This window comes from Maylandia zebra, linkage group LG11 (genome assembly GCF_041146795.1).
Source record: "Maylandia zebra isolate NMK-2024a linkage group LG11, Mzebra_GT3a, whole genome shotgun sequence".
Taxonomy (NCBI): Eukaryota; Metazoa; Chordata; class Actinopteri; order Cichliformes; family Cichlidae; genus Maylandia; species Maylandia zebra.
Genome location: NC_135177.1, coordinates 34,439,208 through 34,451,729, shown reverse-complemented (window position 1 = coordinate 34,451,729; position 12,522 = coordinate 34,439,208).

Sequence of the window (12,522 nt, the reverse complement as noted above, 5' to 3'; positions counted from 1 at the left end):
CAAAAGTAAAGGTGTTCCACCTTTATAATAATGTCATATTCTGTGTTATCATATTGTTGTGAGTAAACAATGATTCTAATATCTAGACAATTGTTGGAAATAGGCCACTATTAATTAAAAAAAAATCAGTTTTCTACCAAATTAAACTGTAGCAGTATGAAGGGAGCAAAAGAGTGCAGTGTTGTTATTGAAAGGAGTCATTAAGGAGCATTCTGATGTTTGATAGAAAAGCAGGTGAGCAAAAATCCCCAAGCTGCAGGTAATCCTCCTGTAATCGTACTTATATTATGAGTGCAAGTTAAAGTGAAACCCACTGTTTTGAATTATCTTGCATCCTTCTTTTGGTGTGAACACAGATTAAACTAAAATCATTATGATTAAAAATCTATGTGTCGACTCTTTTGCCTATTGACATTGCTCTTAAAATATTTATATATTCTGTGTTTTCAAAGAAGTATGAAATCCTGGCATTAATTGATCTTCTTAATTTTAACTTATAGTGCAGAGAGCAGTACAAGCACAGATACTCAAACCTCACCCAGGAGACGTCCAGGAGGCATCCTAGTCAGATGCTGAGACGACGTTAACTGGCCAGGGGAGATCACTGTCATGTATGTGCTCCGGCAAATCTACAGCAACTGTGTGACTCTATCATGTCCCAAATCTCTGATACTCAACAATCTGTTTCCAGCACCTTGTTGGTACTACCAAACTGTAACTAATGAAGTGACCAGTGACCCTCCAATATCACTGCTAATTACAAAGCAGTAGTTCTGAATAAATGAACTGTGAAATATTAGACTGTCAGTTGTTTATAACAAATCAGTTTTAGAGATGAATGTTGTCACTATTAGGATCAGGCTCACACTTTCAAAGTCTTTGTGCATCTGCTTTCAATATAGAACTATAATAGTAATATCAAACTTCTTGTTGTTACTTTAATTACTATTTCAGACTGAAAGCACCAATGATGCAGACACTTTAACGTGTGTTCTTCCACTTTGCGGCACAATGTGTTTATTTATCTAATAAAATATAAGCAAATGCGTGCTTTGGCATATTGTGCTGTAATGCATTTAAGGTTATTGCGTTTGTGAACTCATGGCACACATGAAGGGAAGTGGAAAATGTTATTCCTTTATTCTGCACTGCAAGCAAAACACATTGAAACGAAAGAGGACAATTGTATTACAGAGTCTCGTGTGTATTAACCCTTCATCACAACAGTCTGTGATCACTGGCACATTCACGTAGTCACCATCAATTATCACAAGCTTTTGGGCAGATCTCTGCTCCTGCAGTCACCGCCTGACACAAATGATCAGTAAATAATGTTTGTCGTGTCTGCTTGCTTGTGTTTTAACACCGGCGCAGAATGGCAATGCTCCAAACTGCCTCTGTCTCTGTTGGATTTATTTGGCTCAGGCCTGAATCTAATTATTTTCACAGTGATGGATGAGATAGCTGCCACATTTTAATATGGGAGTGTGTGCAGCTTCTGAGGAATGAATTCCTGTGTGTTAACCCCCCCAAAAATCTAAATTCAGCAGCTTTGATTTTGCATTAACAGAACATATATATTCAAAGGGCTAAAGTCTTTCATACCTTGGGCTTTGTAAAACAAGATCAATATTTCAATTGGACTCCACTGATGGAGCAGACAGAACAAATGCTGAACAGCAGATTGGTGTCTGGAAGTAGCAGTGCCGAGTACCGCAATCATGGCAATTATGTTACATGGGAAAGAATCGAAGTAGACTGACGACTTTTCTGTTTGCTCATTTACATGTAAGTGCTGCTATTAAGTATTTTTAGGCATGACAACAAAAACACAGCTGTGCAAAACCAAAGCACTTGTTCACTGCAGCATGGCCCTTGCATATCCGCTGGTTTATTTATTTTGCGAGAACAGGATGGAGTTTAGTTCTAGAGCACAAGAAGGTTTAGGAATGTGATTGTATCTATATGATTTTGCAGGAATGATGAGGTGGTGTTGTTTTTCATGTATTCCTGGTTAGAGTATTAGATAGTTTGATGAAATTACAGCCATATTTTAAAATGGAATAGAAATGCTGAATTGTAAAAGTGATTTTCTCACAATTGTGACAAACCACAGGGAAGATGACCCAAATGTAGGACACACAAAAGGCAGAGAGAGTTGATCTATATTCTTTATCAATGCCAAGGTTGCACACAGGAAGCAAAGCAAGGCTCACCAGGGGCAGGCAAAAGGCAAAAACCAACAAAAGTCTCAAAATGCATGCACAAGCAAATCAATTGCAAACTGAAGAAAAACAAGAGAAAATCCCTGAAAGGTTTGAGGAAAAAAGAGGACAAGTAGGCAAATGAAAGACAGGAGGCATGTAGAGTGGCTTGCCAAAGTATTCGGCCCCCTTGAACTTTCCCACATTGTCACATTACAGCCACAAACATGAATCAATTTTATTGGACTTTCACGTGAAAGACCAACACAAAGTGGTGCACACGTGAGAAGTGGAACGAAAATCATACATGATTCCAAACATTTTTACAAATAAATAACTGAAAAGTGGGGTGTGCGTAATTATTCAGCCCTCTTTGGTCTGAGTGCAGTCAGTTGCCCATAGACATGCCTGATGAGTGCTAATGACTAAATAGAGTGCACCTGTGTGTAATCTAACGTCAGTACAAAGTCCCGTTTGCAGTTTGCCACAAGCCATGTGGGGGACACAGCAAACATGTGGAAGAAGGTGCTCTGGTCAGATGAGACCAAAATAGAACTTTTTGGCCAAAATGCAAAACGCTGTGTGGCTGAAAACTAACAATGCACATCACTCTGAACACACCATCCCTACTGTCAAATATGGTGGTGGCAGCATCATGCTCTGGGGCTGCTTCTCTTCAGCAGGGACAGGGAAGCTGGTCAGAGTTGATGGGAAGATGGATGGAGCCAAATACAGGGCAATCTTGGAAGAAAACCTCTTGGAGTCTGCAAAAGACTTGAGACTGGGGCGGAGGTTCACCTTCCAGCAGGACAACGACATAAAGCCAGGGCAACAATGGAATGGTTTCAAACAAAACATATCCATGTGTTAGAATGGCCCAGTCAAAGTCCAGATGTAAATCCAATCGAGAATCTGTGGCAAGATCTGAAAACTGCTGTTCACAAACGCTGTCCATCTAATCTGACTGAGCTGGAGCTGTTTTGCAAAGAAGAATGGGCAAGAATTTCAGTCTCTAGATGTGCAAAGCTGGTAGAGACAGACCCTAAAAGACTGGCAGCTGTAACTGCAGCAAAAGGTGGTTCTACAAAGTATCGACTCACGGGGCTGAATAATTACGCACACCCCACTTTTCAGTTATTTATTTGTAAAAAATCTTTGGAATCATGTATGATTTCCGTTCCACTTCTCACGTGTACATCCCTTTGTGTTGGTTTTTCACGTGGAATCCCAATAAAATTGATTCACGCGGGAAAGTTCAAGAGGGCCGAATACTTTTGCAAGCCACTGTAGGTTGAGGTGACTGGCTGTTTAACTGACCACAGGTGAGCCTAATGATGGCAGAGCAACCACACAGAAGGGAAAGCAGACGAAGCCACAAACAAAAACTGAGAACAATGTAAAGAAACAAAGAATTCCAACATAATACTGGAGATGAAAAGAATCACAAGCAGTCATAACTTATATTTATTTTTTACTTTTGGAATTATAAACCATTCTTTTGATTTATTGATGTAATATGCATTTTTTCTTGCAATATTTCTGACATATGTCTTCATGACTTTTAGAGAGCACACAATTTATCAGCATGGTATCTACAGTTTTATATTTTCTCATAATTTTTCTTTTGTTTTTAATTTCACTTTGTTTCCAGAGTGGTGTCGTATTTTGGGCCCTGGTCCAGCTCCTCGGTTCATCCTCTCTGTGAAACAAGCTCTTTATTCCTTTTTTAACTAAGCCAGCTGTCTTCTGATTGGCTGACATTCACACACAGAGGGTGTGAACAGGAGGTGGCTGGGGCTTATGACATGATATTTTGGCTCTTGTTTACATTATACATCTCCAAGAGTAGAATCAACAGTCCAAAATCAAGTATTTTAAGCAGTACTTGCACTGACCTCATTATTTGAAACTTCTTAACCCAGCATCCACTAATTTAACAGCACATCTGAAAAGCCTAATAAACCCTTTAATAATTAATTCTGATTTATTACTACATACATTCTCCTAGTACCTATGAGTATGCTTGATGAAGTAACGAGTGGCTTCCTTTAAACAGCTAACCTACCACTATTCCTTTTGTCTTACTGGCAGATGTCTGTTTTGTTTTGTTCATTTCCCGTGACATGCATCGACACAAGATATCAGTTAGCCTTCGTTTAACATTCACCAACATGACAATGAAAGTGAGGATTATAAAAAGAAAAATGTTTTATTTGTTTTGCCAAATGCTTCCTCTTGGCAGCAGAACAAGGGTCTACATTTGTTTAGCAGATGTGCAGTAAAACATGATGGATCATAGTGTCTCAGTTGTCTGTACTAAGCGATTTTCTCACTGTTACAGGTGGCTGTGTGTACCAGGTGATATATGACTATGAGAATGGTGACAACATCACAGACACTCTCTTCTTTGTGGAAACAAACAAACAAAAACACAACATAAAAAGTATATATGAGACTCAGACTGTAGCTCATTATGAGAACCGGGTCAGGAAAGTAGTGGAGACTCATTCCAGTATCAAAGGAAAAACTATATAGATGTAGGTGTTTCAGCATTTTCTTTCCTCCTAAAAATTAAGCCCTTGTTTCAACTGATTTCTACCTCAAAAAAAAAAAAAAAAAAAGAAATCCCAAATTTAGTCAGTAACAGCTGCAAAACAGTAATGAAAGCCTAAATGAACAACCCTGAGCTCTATGGATGAGAAGCACATTAAACCTCCTTTTGCAATGCATCAGTGACACTGACTCATCGTTTTACGGTTGATGAGACTGAACCTGCTCTAAAAATTTTCAGCTTCACCTCTGACAAGTAGAAATAAACCACAACCTGCCCTACATCTGTTTTAGTCTTAGGTCTTGTAGGTGGCCTCTTCAGTGAATGATCATGCTTGACAACCATTGAAAAAAAAAAAAAGCCAAATATATATTTTAAATAAATACATGGACACAGAACACAAGGCTCTACATGCCTGCCGGTGCCTCTTCATCTGGATGATTTCTTTATTAAAAAAGGAAGCAGTGCTTCCGTTCCGTCCATTTTTTTTCATTAAATTGCTCGAAGAAAATCATTTAACCCATAATTCTCTGTCCTGACTCACTCTGCTTTGAAACATGCTATCCAGCAGCTAATTTAGCCAATTTTTGCTCTAATCCTTTTTATGCCCCAGTGCCTCCAAAATGTTGAGGTCCATCTGACCAAGTTGGCTTGATTACAGCTCTTTTGGATTTTCTCCTCAAAAGGTGAAGTGAGCTGGCCGAGAGGTGGCGGTCCTCATCTATGAGCTGTCTGCTCTCATTTGTTTCTCAGCCAACTGGACTCAAGACTTTAATCATACCTGGAGCTGCCACCTAAGACAGGCAAATACTTTCCAGAGTGAAAAAGGCTGACTGAGAAAGAACTTTATTCAGAGAGATTAAATTCCCAAATATAAGTAGACTTACATGTGTCTTTTTTTAACTCAAGTGTGCTTTAATTGAAAATTCAGTGATAATAGATTCACTGAAAATGAATAACAGTACTCACAAAACTGAGTTAAGTGTAGGCAATTAAACTCAGGACCATAATTCCAGGAGACCGGCCAGCTTCTGTGATCTGCTCTCTGTGTTGAGTCTGCTGGATATAGCTTTATTGCATTAATTTTTATCTGACTATTCAAGAAGCTCTTATGATTGTATGATTAAAAATACTAAAATTGGCAGCATATCGATTGAGATTACAGTACTTTACACTGAATAGTGGACTTGGCTGGCATTTCAGGATCATTAGGTTTCAAATTGCACATTTAAAAGAGTCATTAGACCTCCGCTGACATGAATGCCATCCATGGGAAATTCATAATTATAGTAACTCAGTGCTGATCTTAACATGGCAGTCATGAGCTTCTCAAAAGAGCCGCAGTTCACATTTTCTCCAGGAGTGGTCCCTGTTGTGTTGCCATGCTTCCACACCTACCTGCTCTCTTGCCCCTAATTCCTTCCCTACACCAGCTCCATCTTCTCCCAGCCAGTTTGTCTATGTGGTCTGAAATTGAAATTCTATGTCACCAGCTGTTGTTGTATACCTGCCAACCTTTCACTGCCTTCAGCATGGATTGTGCATGTCTACGTGGTTTCTTTTTTAAATTTGTTTTCCCACACATTTATTATGTACTCAGCCTAAGATGTAGTTGTCTTGAATATCTTTGTAGTATTTCTGCATCTCTGTGTAAGTAATGCTTGCTGATCTTAATAAAATAATATTTCTGTCTGAAAAGGCACTGGATCAGAAAATCACATGCTCATTCTGTGACTACACTGAGATTTCACCAGGTCATTTTGCCCTAGGTGCAGCACTAAATACACGAAGAAGGCAGTTTGTTTCGGATCTGCTTTACTGCAGCTGCCAATCTCATGAAATACTGCAGTTTCGTTATAAATGCTAATATCAGAGAGATGCAAAAAGATTGTCCTTTGGATTTGGTGTTGCATTATGCAGCTTGTCATAAATGGACATTTCAGGACACATTCTTGCTGCATTTGTTGACTTTATGTAACCCGACCCAAATCCTAACAGTGGTTTATTGCTGTACAGCTCTTACTTTGAAGGAAAACCCGTTTTTCTGAAATTTAACCAAACATCAAGTGGAAGCAAAAATGAAATGTGAAACTCTCCAAATGCTACAAGCAGTCCTGGTGTCCTGACAGCTCGGTGTAACCAGTTATGTAATACATTCTGGTAACTTTGTGTCTCAGATAACAGGGCACAGTTTACGTTTTATAAACTTCTCTGAGATGAATAGCTAAGGAAGGAATTGTAGTTACATAGTAACTATGTAACTACCTATGTAACTATGTAGTAGTGCCTTAGACCTCTGTTTGATGCACATGAAAAGCGAGCAGTGCAGTATTATATATATATAACAAATATGCAGTTGAGTTGCCTGACCTACACAGTAAAGATAAATGGCACTGTGGGAAGGTGACATGCTGTTTCTGCTGTTTCTTTTTCTGCGTAATTCACCTTGTGACATGGCAGAGCTCCTCTTTGATCATTTCTGCCAAGGACTCGACTGACACATTATCCTTCAAAAAAAAAAAAAAATGAACCAGACTGAATAATAGCCAGAACCAGAGTTGGCTTTGTGTTATAATCATTTTATAAGAATAAAGTGTCAGACCTGTCACAATATTTTTCCCCTTAGCATAAGATTTCTGTCTTCACACTTGTGTATTAAATAAAGTTGATATCATTAAAAAACAAGACCATTTCAAAGTCAAACTTTGACAGCAGTCTAATTTTAAATATACAGCGGTAGTGTCTGATAATATGTGTACTGGTAAGCTCAGCTACAGCTGGAAATTGATTCCCTCCTACATATCTAAAAAGTTTTAACTTGGTACCAAATAATCAAGTCACAGTTAATCACAAAATAATAACAATAGCAATAATGTATTGTTGTTATTTAGCTGTTCCTCTAACAGTGATGCTGTTGGAAAGCTTCTCTGTTCCATTTTAACCATAAATAGATTTTAAACAATTGAATATTACACAGTATGTTAGTACAGAGAATTATCACCAGACTGCAGTTCACCTTCAGCTTTATGAAGAGGGGGGTGTCGGGGTGAAGGTGAGAGAACACAAGACATGAAAACTAAATGAGGGAATGAATGAATTATTATTAGACTTAATAAATAAATATCAGGGTGAAACAAAAATGGCAACCCAAAGAGAGAAGAGTCGAAAACACATTGACGCACATGAAGCAGAAATAAACCCACACATTAGGGAACAATCAAACTAATGAGGACAGGCCGAACAATTACAAAGAAGGGAAAGGAACCAACATCAGGAAGTGAAACCAAAACAAACAAGACACAAGACCCACAAGACAACTGAAGACAAATAAGACTCAGACATCAAGGTCAACAGTAATCATAAAAACTAGAAACACAACAAAACCCCAAAAATATAACTGCAACCAGAACTCAACAAAAAATCAGGACTATGACAGTTTCATCCACACAGTATATGACAGTATGGACACAGCAGGCAGTTATTTAATGAAAAACAAAGAAAACCTTCAGAGCACCAAATGGCACACAGACAAAGTAAAAAAAAAAAGATCAACAAAAATGATCATAAATTCATATGTGAAATAATGCAATAACTAGCTGTAAATTGTAACTACTGAAATCATGCATCATTTTTTATGCTTGAAGTCATGCTTGGCTTCTTGAAAAAACTCAGTATTTCTGTGAGAAGTTATTAAAGACCAAGAACGTCTAAAGAAAAGGGAACACTGGCCAGAAAAGCTACCGTACTCCAAATGCATGTTGATGTTGCTCTATTACTTCTTGATATGTAATTAGGCCCCAAAAATGAATTAGCTCGACTAATTCAAAGTCTAATGCTGTTGAGTGAAATAACATTATATTCAGCTTTCAAAATCACACAACGTACACATAATTGGAGCAAAACTCCTCTCCAGGCTGTGTAATTAACACCAATCTGTGGATATGACCTCTTTTATTAGTAACAACAGCTCTATGTGTATGAACAGGTAGTATGATTATATATATGCACAAGTATATACAAGAGTGTAGTCGACTAAAAGTTCTTCAAATTCAAATTGGAATCCATCTCTGTCTTTTCTTATCCTGCACTGAAACCCGGCTACCAATTGTCTGTGCACGAAGGGACTTTAAGATATTTGGTGTAAAAATATGAGCATCAGTGTGCGAGGATAAATGTATGAATGCATTAAAACTTTATCACTGACAGTCTGTTTCATAAGATAAGGCCGTTCTCCTTAATTCAAGAAAAATGGGTTTGTTGGGTTTTATCTGAAAACAGCGATAAGGTTGGCTGTCTGAGCACATCCAGACAAGACAAACAAACTATTTAAAATATTCCTCGATCTCTTACAGTCATGTGAAGCTGTTGGATTGTTAGATTTTTTTCCCCTTGATATATGTAGACAAGTGAAATTGATTGTTTTTTAAACAGCACCTGAGGATAAAGATGGGATACAGAATCCCACAGAATCCCAAAGAAAACAAGGTTTTCCATGATGTATTCTATAAAAACATCAATACATATAGTATTCTTCTAAAGCCTTGGCATCAGAGCCTTGTATTTCTCCCTTTAGCAGAAATACCCTCTTGTAGGCGTTATGCATAACCGTACCCCAGTCACCTTTTGCAATGAACACTCTTCCATGTAAAATTATTTTAGCTGTGAGATGTTTTAAGGTTTTGCATGTGTTACATTTTCCAAATTGATCACAAGATTTAAATTGATTCAGATCCTTGCGTCTACTAGCTCATTCCATCACACTCCATTTCTTCTTTTTGCACCATTCTTTGTTTACACTGTATATTAAAGGTCAGTGTGCTGTTTAACCCCCAGGCCTCATTCCCATGACTGGGATGAGGGTTAAACAAAATATGTAGAACCCAGAGGTATATTTTTTGTCATATTTTAGTTGTTTCTTGTCCCTGTGCAACCACAGAGAGCCTTTGGTTTGCAAATGATGCTCATTCCTGGTCGTGTAATTTTTATAGACAATATTGTGAGGCACAGCCAAGGGTTGGAGGGTATCAGATTGTGTGGGCTCAAGATTTCATCTCTGCTTTTTGTAGATAATGTGGTTCTCTCAGCTTCCTCCTGCACACTGGGTGGTGTGCAACTGAGTGTGAATCATCTGAGATAAGAATCAGCACCTCTAAGTCTGAGGCTGTGGTTGTAGGCCAGAAAAGAATGGAGTTTCCATTCAAATCTAGGCAGTTCCTGAGTTGCTTCCCAGAGTAGAGGAGTTTAAGTCTTGGGATCCTGTTCCTGAGTGAAGGGAGAGTGGAGTGGGAGATTGACAGACAGATTGGCACAGATGTGGTACAAGTCTGTTGCGGTGAAGAGAGAGCTGAGTGTGAAAGCAAAACTATTGATTTAAAGCCTGATCTATGTTCCTACCCTCACCTGTGGTCATGGGCTGTGGGCAGTGACTGAAGAATGAGACTGCGGAAACAAACAGCAAAAATGAGTTTCCTCTGAAGGTTGTCTGGGCTCAGTCTCAGAGATAAGGTGGGGAGCTCGGTCATTCGTGAATGTCTCAGAGTAGAGCCGAGTCACCTCCTCATTGAAAGGAGCCAGCTGAGGTGCACGACCTGCTGGGAGGAGGCCCCGGGGGAGACCAGGACACACCCGAGAGATGTCTGGGCCTCACGATGTTTACTGTGTGTTTATTTCAAGTATTTCATGTTGAGGTCAGAATTGCATCGATTGGTTTCATCTTATAAATCCAACACAAATCATGTTTGCTTGAGATTTCTGAAAAATAAATGATGTCAGAGTCAGAGGATGGTAAACAAGCTTTTAGATAATTGCAGTTTTGGTGAAATGGTCATTTCTAATTTGCATATTAATTATATATTTTTTGTAATAATACTATTCTTGGATACTATTCTCTCTTGGATGACATTAATGATGTTCTGAAAAGAAATAAGGTTTATTCTTAATTTATTTTTGGAGGACCTCAATCAGTAGTCTGTGTATATTAAATATGTCAGTAGGATGAGGGTTAATGTTCCACTTCGTGTTCAGCTTTCAGGGGATGCGCTCAGATTATCTTCATGCTCTTTTTACTTGAATTGAATCAATGACTGGATGTAAAATATGTTACATTCTCTGATCCTTTGTCCTTTTGTTGAAACAGAGCTGCTGGTCCTCTCGTTGTCTCTCTTTGTGTGTTCCAGGTCTGAATGTGACAAGCAAACATCGCTCTGTTCTTTAGTCAATATCTAGATCCAGCAGCAGGTGGGCTTTGCCTTTTGGCTGCTGGGCTCTGTGCTGGGTGAGGTTAGGTTTGGATTTTGTTGAGCATAGCTTGAAATGTGCTTCTGGAAAGTGACTTGTGTGGCAAACTTGTAAAACCACAGCCCCTTTTATTTTGTGTTTGTTTATATCTGCCTATAATGCAGTTGTCAATTTATCTTTAACAACCTTTTCGCCTGTTTTGTGGTTAACCAAAGAGACTATGGTTTCTAGAAAGAGTGGGAGTGGTTATGTTCATTGTTATTGGCTTGGAGATCCCAAAGTGTATGTGCTTCTGTTTTCATTTACATTTTATGTTTTTACTTATTGTTACTTTGTAAATAAATTTACTCCAGTAGAGCTTTTCTTTATGCATTTCAAGAAACGGTTATAACTTGACTGATGTAGTTTCTGGGAATGAAACCAGACAAGATGCCATAAACTTCTTTCTAGGGTCAACAGGGAGCGACTGGTCTGTTTTCAAAAAGAAGCCAGATTGTATAGAAATCTATGTGAAAACATGGATTATGTCACGCTATATTAATTAATACAGGATGATTTTTCTTTTAAACGAGCACCACTACTTTCAGACTAATAAACCATTACTGTATGTGTGTGTGCTGACCTCAGTTTTTCAGTCAGCTCAACCTTTAATGAAAAAAAAAGTGATGGACAAAATGCTCAATCCATGGTTTTCAACAGTAGTCCACAAACCAGTGAATGATGTCATGGTGGTTAGATGCATCTTTTATAAACAGCCGGTGCCCTGAGGCAACAAAGCAACCCCAAACTACAACACTTTTCCCGCCGTGGCTCACAGCTGGTCTGAGGTTGTTCTGAAATGTGCCTACTGTTACTGAAGCCAAACAGCTCTATCTCTGAGTCATCTGTACACTGCAGATTTTTCCCTAAAGAGTTGCCTGTAGGTTCACTCACTAACTCCAGTTATCCTTTAATGTTCTTTCAGAAAAGAAATGACTTTCTCCTGGCACACCCGAGCCCAGTTAAATTTGTGAAATCTGTAGTTTGGGGATGTTTAAAAGCCCTTTCCAAACTGAAATGCATCAGCAATAGTTCTAAGAAAGAGTCTAATTATGGGAACCTGGTTATTATTTTAGTGGATTTGATGGTGTTGTGTCAGCCTTGTACAAAATGAACAGCAGCGTATGTCAACATTACTAATAGACACTGTTTCTGCTTAGTTGTAGCAGACAAACTCTGCAGTCTATATTTGTTGGGAATAGTATTTAACAGTTCTAATCCTTGCAAGATCAACTTCAAGAATTTATAAGTGCAAAGGTTTGATTATGCAGAAATATGTCCTTATAGAGTTTCTGTTCCATGCATTCTGTGAAGTAAAAGATGAGTGGTCTGAAAGCCTAAAAACAGAGCCTTCATCTCTCCAAACGTCACTAAAATCGAAATCTTTTCTGGTTCCAACACCACACTCTGTAATGTTCCTCTGTAAATGATTCATCCTGCTACAAGTGGTGTATTTCAGAATCAACAGGGAAGCTATAAGAGCTTTGAGCC